We start from the raw sequence: 9,255 nt of genomic DNA on the forward strand, positions 1-9,255 counted from the left end.
TTGAAACTAGATGCTGTTCAAAACTCAACACATCATCATCTTAAAGGAGTGTGAAAGTGATAATGAAACTAAATTTAATTTGAATGTGTTTTTGAAAGGGGAGGGGAAACATTATTGATCCGTGAAACAAAATTGAAGTAATCTAATTCTGATTTCTTCAGATTGTTGACTTCCAAATACTGCAAAGTCTGCCTTCTTGGATTATTTACTTGCACCAGTAGCAGTACTACACGGTGCTGTTGCAATTTCTTCACAAATATCTTGCACCTGATTCAATTTGGGATCTTTTGTTAAAATGTCTGTTGCTGATTTTAAATGTAATGAACACTAGTCCACAGTCAAATTTGCTGTAAGGAGCTCAGCAAATTTCTGGATTGTTTCTAAATGCACGTTTACATTATTGATGTAATCATGAGTACTTGTCATCGGCATGAGGGCAGTTAGCAGTTTATAATGGAGACTATTGCATTAAATATCAAATTAAGCGAAACTTTGGGGTTCATGGCACCTGAAACCACCCATGTGATCAAAGGGGGAGGGGGCTGTGAAGATGTGAGAGGGGACAAAATAGTTGTAATTCAGTGAAAGCTTCCAAAAGTCTTTACTGCATCTCCCCAGTCCACTTGCAGCTGAATCAATTGAGCACCTCAGAACAAGTAGCCAATCCGATTTACAGGTATTGTAGAACTTTTATGAATCAACCAGATGCTTTTCTTGGAACCCTTTGCAAACAATTCAACATGGTTGCAAAGAATTACATCAGTTGTACGAAAAGGATAGGAAAGATTAGTTTTCAAACAACAATTATGTGGAGAGCTTGAGTGAAGTGAGGTTTTGTGGATGTTCTATTAAACAGTTGTAGAATATTTTCAGAGTAAATGAAAATGCTGTCTTGGTAAACCTGCTGAGCTCTGTTTAAAAAATGGTTTGTATCTCGAAATAAGACATGTCTTATGACCATGTGTAACAGGAACGATATGTTTAAAGTGAAATTGTCATTTTTGGTTGAATAATTATCTTGCATATAATGCCCAGGGCAGTCAGTGATGTGTATTAAAACGAGCAACTTGCTGTATTCTGGTAAACCTCACTTGACTAAAACTTAGTAACCAAATGTGATGCCAAGCTACTTGCATCCATTTGATAGGCAATCTGCCCGAATAGTTTCTGCAACTTTGCAGCAGAAGATCTTAAATCCAAAATGTGGTGAGCTTTTCTTTTATCCTTTGTAATTACATGTTCTTGCAGATTCTTGTATAAGTAATGTTCATCTCCAATCAAGGGATTTTACCTGTACTTGTGTAAAAGTAGCTAGAAAGTCACTATCCGATTTCATCACGATGGCCGATGCTCATTATTTCAGACAATGTGTGATTATGTTGAAATGTGCAAGTGATCAACTCTGTAGAATGCCTTTTGGGAATGTATTCTATGTGGGCACTGTACAGAATTCAACTTGCCAAATGTTTAGAAAAATTAAAACTGGAGGAAAAAGAACTGTTGTAGTCTAATTTGTTTTTGAGAGTACTGGTTACTTGAAGTTCCTTGGCAGAAATTTTCAGATCGAAATCGGTTTTAGAAATTTAGTGTTCCATTTGCTATTGCTCATGAGACGTAAAAAAAAGACAAGGGATAGTTAAGCAAAGCTGAGTGTTTCACAAGATGGATGAGTCCTACTATCCAAATACATCTAACCTTTAACCCCCATTTCAGCATCCAGTTGTTTCAGGGTTGTCAGTCCAAGTCTCTATCTGGAAATCTAATCTATGTATTGATAATTCTCATTGTGAAGTACTTTCTAATTTGTCTTTAGTTTGTAGCTGTTAGTATTGTCCAACTCTTGCAATTTAAATAGTCCTGGATTTATCTTCCCTATCCATTTAAGTATTCCAGGTTTCTAGCCAATCATTTTAGTTTCTGTTAAAACTGGTATTTTATACCTGTCAATCATTAAAAATTAACTTTGTGCCATGTTACTGCATGGGCAGTGGCACTCACCCTGAATGCCCATTGGTGAGATCCTTATTATCTAGTAAAGACCTCAGAGTTCACCAAAAAGGAGCAATCAATCCTCAAAGGGGTTCATCCATTTTAGAAACACAGCGAACAAATTTTGGGGAAGGATTCCACCTTTTAGAATAGCTGCAAACTATACTGATCAACTTGGTACAGGACAGATACTGGATACATAAGAACATAAGAAATAGTGCAGGAGTAGGCCATCTAGCCCTTCGAGCCTGCCCCGCCATTCAATAAGATCATGGCTGATCTGAAGTGGCTCAGTTCCACTTTCCCGCCTTCTCCCCATAACCCTTAATCCCCTTGCCTATCAAAAACCTATCTACCCGTGTCTTAAATATATTTAGCGAGGTAGCCTCCACCACTTCAACGGGCAGAGAATTCCAGAGATTCACCACCCTTTGAGTGAAGAAGTTCCTCCTCAGCTCTGTTCTAAACTGCCCCCCCTTTGAGGCTGTGCCCTCTGGTCCTACTGTCCTTTCTGAGTGGGAAGAGCCTCTCCACCTATATCCTATCCAACCCTTTCATCATCTTGTACGTCTCAATGAGGTCTCCCCTCATCCTTCTAAACTCTAACGAGTACAAGCCTAGTTTATTCAGCCTCTCCTCATAGCTCAACCCCCTCAACTCCGGTATCAGCCTAGTGGACCTCCTCTGCACTCCCTCCAAGGCCGAAATATCCTTGCATAAGTGCGGCGACCAAAACTACACACAGTACTCCAGCTGCGGCCTCACCAGTGCCCTGTACAGTTGCAGCAAGACCTCCCTACTTTTATATTCAATCCCCCTCGCTATGAAGGCCAGCATCCCATTTGCCTTCCTGACCACCTGCTGCACCTGCAGGCTGGGTTTTTGCGACTTGTGCACAAGGACCCCGAGGTCCCTCTGCACCGTAGCATGCTGCAGTTTTTCACCATGCAAGTGGTAGTCCTTCCTGCCATTATTCCTACCAAAGTGGACAACTTTACACTTGACAACATTAAATTCCATTTGCCAGTTCCTGGCCCATTCGCCCAGCCTATCTAGATCCCTCTGCAGACTTTCCACACCCTCCGCACAATTTGTCGTTCCACCAATCTTGGTGTTATCAGCAAATTTCGACACCATACACTCGGTTCCCTCCTCCAGATCATCTATGTAAATGGTAAATAGATGAGGCCCCAGCACCGATCCTTGGGGCACTCCACTAGTCACCAACCGCCAATCCGAATAGCACCCGTTGAACCCCACTCTCTGCCTCCCATTTGACAGCCAATCCCCTATCCACGCTAACACCCTACCCCCAATTCCATGCCCCCTAACCTTCTGTAACAACCTCTTGTGCAGCACCTTATCAAATGCCTTCTGAAAATTGAGAAACACCACATCCACCGGTTCTCCTCTATCCACCGCACTAGACACATCCTCATAGAATTCCAATAAATTCGTCAGACACGACTTCCCCTTAATGAAACTGTGCTGCGTCCGCTCTATCAAACAATTCTCAAGATGCCTTGCTATTTTCTCCTTGATTACGGATTCGAGTATTTTACCTACGACAGACGTTAAACTAACCGGCCTATAATTCCCTGCCTTTTGCCTGCTACTCTTCTTAAACAACGGCGTAACATTAGCCGTTTTCCAATCTTCCGGCACTTCCCCAGAATCCAGCGAGGTTTGGAAAATAATCATCAAGGCATCCACTATCACCTCGGCCATTTCTTTCAGAACCCTTGGATGCATTCCATCCGGTCCTGGGGACTTGTCCACAGTCAGTCCCTCTAGCCTGTCTAGCACTGCTTCTCTAGTAACAATAATGTCATTCAGGCCCTCCACTCCTACCATCTTTCCATCGCTAACGCCTGACAAACTATTCACGTCCCCCTCCGTGAAGACCGAAGCAAAAAAGTTATTCAAGGCCTCAGCCATTTCCTCATCCCCCACCACTAAGTCCCCCCTCTCATCCTCTAAGGGTCCAACGTTCACTCTAGCCAGCCTCTTCCTTTTTATATATTTATAAAAACTCTTACTCTCCTTTTTTATATTTAGCGCTAGCCCAGCTTCATAATTTATCGTTTATAAACGTACACAATATTCTCACTTTGTTACTTTGGACAAAATTCAACATGCAGACTGGAGTTGTGTTTCACACACCTGCCAGTGGAATGGGACTGCTGGGATATCAGGCCTCGAGTATTTAGTACAAGGTGCATTTATCTTTTGGTTTCTGTTCACTGATGAACAAAAAATGTTGCCAACCTATTTTTCCCCATTATTGGCTCAATTTCAATAATGCCAATCCCAATGTTTCAAAGGTTGAGGGGGGAAAAGACTGGAATAAGCAAGACCTTGGTACAGGAATAGTTTCCATTTTTTCTAACCATAAACCAATATAGATTGACATCTCATTAGTGGCTTATTTAACCTCAACAGGCCTGTTGTTCGTCCATCGTCATCGATGAGGACCTCGCCACCATTAGTCGAGGCTGGTTGTGGTGTGTCCGAAGATGACCCATCAGGCCAATTTGGGCATGGAATGTCCTGGCACATATTGGACAGACTGGTGTAGACACTAGTTGCGCTGGTGGCTCTCGACTTGCACAGCTCGTGCTTTAAGTTGTGCTTCAGCAATACACCTTGCTTCGTAAGCTTGACAGTCCTTGTGGATGAGGCAGCACCAGGTCGGGCGGTTTTGTGCCAGCGTTTCCCAGGTGGTCATGTCTATGTCAAGTGACCTCAGGGAGGCCTTGAGTGTGTCTTTGAAATGTTTCTTCTGCCCTCCATGCAAGCGCCTTCCAGCAGAGTGTTCCCCAAAAAGGAGTTGCTTGAGTATGCGCTTGCCTGACATCTGGATGACATGACCTGCCCACTGGGTCTGTGCTCTAATCAGCAGTGTGTGGACTGATGGTAGACTTGCTCTAGAGAGAACTTCAGTGGCTGGTACTTTGTCTTGCCATCTAGACCATAGAAAACTACAGCACAAACAGGCCCTTCGGCCCACAAGTTGCACTGATCATATCCCCACTTATTAGGCCTGTCTATAACCCTCAATCCCATTAAATCCCATGTACTCATCCAGAAGTCTCTTAAAAGACCCCAACGAGTTTGCCTCCACCACCGACGGCAGCCGATTCCACTCACCCACCACCCTCTGAGTGAAAAATTTACCCCTAACATCCCCTCTGTATCTACGCCCTAGCACCTTTAAACCTGTGTCCTCTTGTAGCAACCATTTCAGTCCTGGGAAATAGCCTCTGAGAATCCATCGGATCTATACCTCTCAACATCTTATAAACCTCTATCAGGTCACCTCTCATCCTTCGTCTTTCCAGGGAGAAAAGACTGAGCTCTCTGAACCTATCCTCATAAGGCATGCCATCCAATCCAGGCAACATCCTTGTAAATCTCCTCTGCACCCTTTCAATAGCTTCCACATCTTTCTTGTAATGAAGAAACCAGAACTGTGCACAGTACTCCAAGTGGGGTCTGACAAGGGTCTTATGAAGCTGCAGCATTATCTCCTGACTCCTAAATTCAATCCTTGGATTAATGAAGGCTAGTACACCATACGCCTTCTTGACCACGTCCTCCATCTGCGAGGTTGATCTAAGAGTCCTATGGACCCAGACCCCAACGTCCTTCTGATCCTCTACACTGCTAAGTGTCTTACCCTTGATATTATACTCCTTCGTCCCACTGGACCTGCCAAATTGGACCACTACGCATTTATCTGGGTTGAAGTCCATCTGCCACTTCTCCACTCAGTCTTGCATCCTATCTATGTGACACTGCAACTTCTGACATCCTTCCAGACTATCCACAACACCACCAACCTTCGTGTTGTCGGCAAACTTACCAACCCATCCCTCCACTTCCTCATCCAGGTCATTTATGAAAATGGCAAACAGCAAGGGTCCCAGAACAGATCCCTGGCGCACTCCACTGGCGACTGACCTCCATGCAGAAAAAGACCCATCCACCGCCACTCTCTGCCTTCAGCAGGCAAGCCAGTTCTGGATCCACAAGGCAACTGCCCCTTGGATCCCATACTCTCTCACTTTCTCAAGAAGTCTTGCATGGAGGACCTTATCGAACGCTTTGCTGAAGTCCATGTAAACCACATCTACCACTTCTTTTGTCAATGTGTTTAGTCATATTTTCGAAGAACTCAACCAGGCTCGTAAGGCATGACCTGCCCTTGGCAAAGCCATGCTGACTACTTTTGATAATACTAAACTTCTCTAAATGTTCATAAATCCTGTCCCTCAGTGTCCCCTCCATCAACTTACCAACCACTGAGGTTAGACTCACCGGTCGGTAATTTCCTGGGCTATCCCTGTTCCCTTTCTTGAATATAGGAACCACGTCCACAATTCTCCAGAACCTCTCCCGTCTCCAGTGATGATGCAAAGATCATTGCCAGAGGCTCTGCAATCTCTTCCCTCGCCACCCACAGTAACCTGGGGTACATCCCATCCAGTCCCGGCGACTTATCTATCTGTTGCGTAATATGCTGTGAAGACAAGTCATGTGGAAATGATTGAGCTGTTTTGCATGCCTTCGATACAGTCCATGTTTCACAGGCATACAGGAGGGTAGTGAGAACTGCAGCACTGTAGATCTTCAGTTTTGCTGCTGGGCTGATTCCTCAACGTTCCCATACAGTGGAGCACAGTCTACTGAAAGCAGAACTTGCCTTTGCTATTCTGCAGTTAACTTCTGTATCAATAGTCACTGCTTGGCAGGGAGTGCTGCCAAGATAAGTGAACTGGTCCATTGCCAGTAGTTTCTGCCATTTGTACGGTGCTTAAGGAGCAGGCTGGTGCATGACTTTGGTCTTTTTAATGTTGATGGTGAGTCTAAAGTTGTCACAAGCGGTGGAAATTTTATCCATGCTGACTTGCATCTCTGGCTCTGAGCCAGTATACAGGGTGCAGTCATCAGCAAAGAGGAAGTCCCTCAGAACAGTCTCCTTCACTTTGGTAATAGCTTGAAGTCTCCTCAGGTTGAAGAGCTTCCCATCCACTCTGTACTTCAGGCTGATTCGAGCAACACTGTCCTGGAAGGCATCATTCAGCATGGCAGTAAACATCATGCTGAACAGTGTGGATGCGAGCACACAGCCCTGTTTGACACCATTGGTGACTTGGGAATGCTTCAGAGGATTCTCTGCCATCCAATACTCTGGTCATCTTGGAACTGGCGTACCATCTGAATGAATTTGGGGGGGGCAGCTGAACTTTGACATGATCCTCCACAGGCCTTGTCAGTTTACAGTGTCAAAGGCTTTTGCCAGAACATAGGAACATAAGAAATAGGAGCAGGAGTAGGCCATGTAGCCCTTCGAGCCTGCCCCGCCATTCAATAAGATCATGGCTGATCTGAAGTGGATCAGTTCCACTTTCCTGCTTTCTCCCCATAACCCTTAATTCCCTTCTCTGTCAAAAACCTGTCTACCCGTGACTTAAATATATTTAGCAAGGTAGCCTCCACCACTTCAACGTGGGGTGGAGGTCAACAAAGGTTGTGTAGAGCTCGCGATTCTGCTCCTGACACTTCTGAAGTTGGCGTGCAGCAAAAATCATGTCAGTAGTCCCATGACCTTAGCGGAAGCCACACTGTGACTCTGGAAGCAGGCCCAGCTCCAGATGAGTGACCGGAAAATTTAGCAGGACTCTTGCAAGGGTTTTTCCTGTGATGGAGAGCAGCAAGATTCCTCGGCGGTTGTCACATACTTGCCAATTGCCCTTCCTCTTGTAGAGGTGTACGATGGAGGCATCTTTAAGTTCCTGAGGAATGGATCCTTGCTTCCAAAAGCACTGGAACAACTCAGTGAGCATTTTGCTTTTAAAGATGGAATCAAAACTCACCTACTTGCCAAGAAACGTTACAACATGAAAGCACCTTGAGATATTCACATTTAAAAATTAGATTTCTTTTAACTATTCCTTAAATTAATTTCTTCCGACCTTTTGTAAGGTTTTAGCTTCAGCTGAATGAATCCAGAAACCAAGAAAAGTTTTAACCCACTTGCGAGAATTCCATCTGTTCTTTCTGAATGGCTAAGACCAATGCATGGGGTGCACTGAATCAAGGAAGGATTTTTTAACATGGGACTGAAATTTTTAAAGTGAGAAGATGAACGACTTTTGACATTTTGCTTATAGATGTAAATCTTGTCCTTAAGGCCCAGAGTTCAAAGTGGTGAGTGTCCAGTAACTTACCTTCCCAGGGAAAGAGACCATCATGGTCAGTCGTTGGGCCAGCAACCTCCTAACATACTGCTGGTCACATTAAATCTCCACCAGTCACAGGGAGCTGGTACTAAACATGTATGACACACTTGCCCAAAGTGCCCCTCTACACTTGAAATATGTATTTCAACACCAAAAATCTGGGATGTCATGCAGAAAGGAGTAGGATGTAACAGCCTGTGAAACATTCAGAGGCCCCTCAAGATTGTGTGCACAGTTAATTTTACTGCAAAATAGAATTGAGTTGGCAGGTCTGCCATTTGGAAGTGAATGTGGAACAAAACCACATAGCACCGACATGCGAATGGATGCTGGCCTGAGGATACACCAATGCCTGGCAGCGTGTAACTTGGCTGTTTTTTGTGTAAGAAGTATTAGCTTTTAAACTGTCTTACGGAATGTGGTGTCATGCCAGTGCAGAATCAAAGGTATTACAATTGGGGAAAAGAAACTATTCCTTTTAAAATGGAGCCCGATGGAATGTAAGATGGTTGAGATGGCACCTAACAATTGCAAGCTCAACAGCTTAACAAGGTTTCTGGAAATTGGATCATGGTGGGCGGGACTGGAAAATCTTTGTTATTGTTTCTCGAAATTAAATCTCGGAAATTCTCTAACCCCTAAGGCAATAGAATGAAATGCAAAACAATGTTAATGCTGAGTCCGTTAAACCCCAGGTCCAAATGTATAGTAATAAATACTACTAAAAGAGATGCTAGTTGTAATAAGATCATGCAACATTGCTTGAACGAGAGTGTTGTATGCAAGATAATTATTTGACATTGCCCCGTTGAAGTGGTGGAGGCTGCCTCACTAAATATTTTTAAGACGCGGGTTGATGGGTTTTTGATAAGCGAGGGGATTAAGGATTATGGGGAGAGGGCGGGAATGTGGAACTGAGCCACAACAGATCAGCCATGATCTTATTGAATGGCGGGGCAGGCTCGAAGGGCTAGATGGCCTACTCCTGCTCCTATTTCTTATGTTCTTATGTTCTTATGTT

Source organism: Carcharhinus amblyrhynchos, chromosome 9 (assembly GCF_965287045.1).
Source record: "Carcharhinus amblyrhynchos chromosome 9, sCarAmb.v2.hapA, whole genome shotgun sequence".
Lineage (NCBI taxonomy): Eukaryota > Metazoa > Chordata > Chondrichthyes > Carcharhiniformes > Carcharhinidae > Carcharhinus > Carcharhinus amblyrhynchos.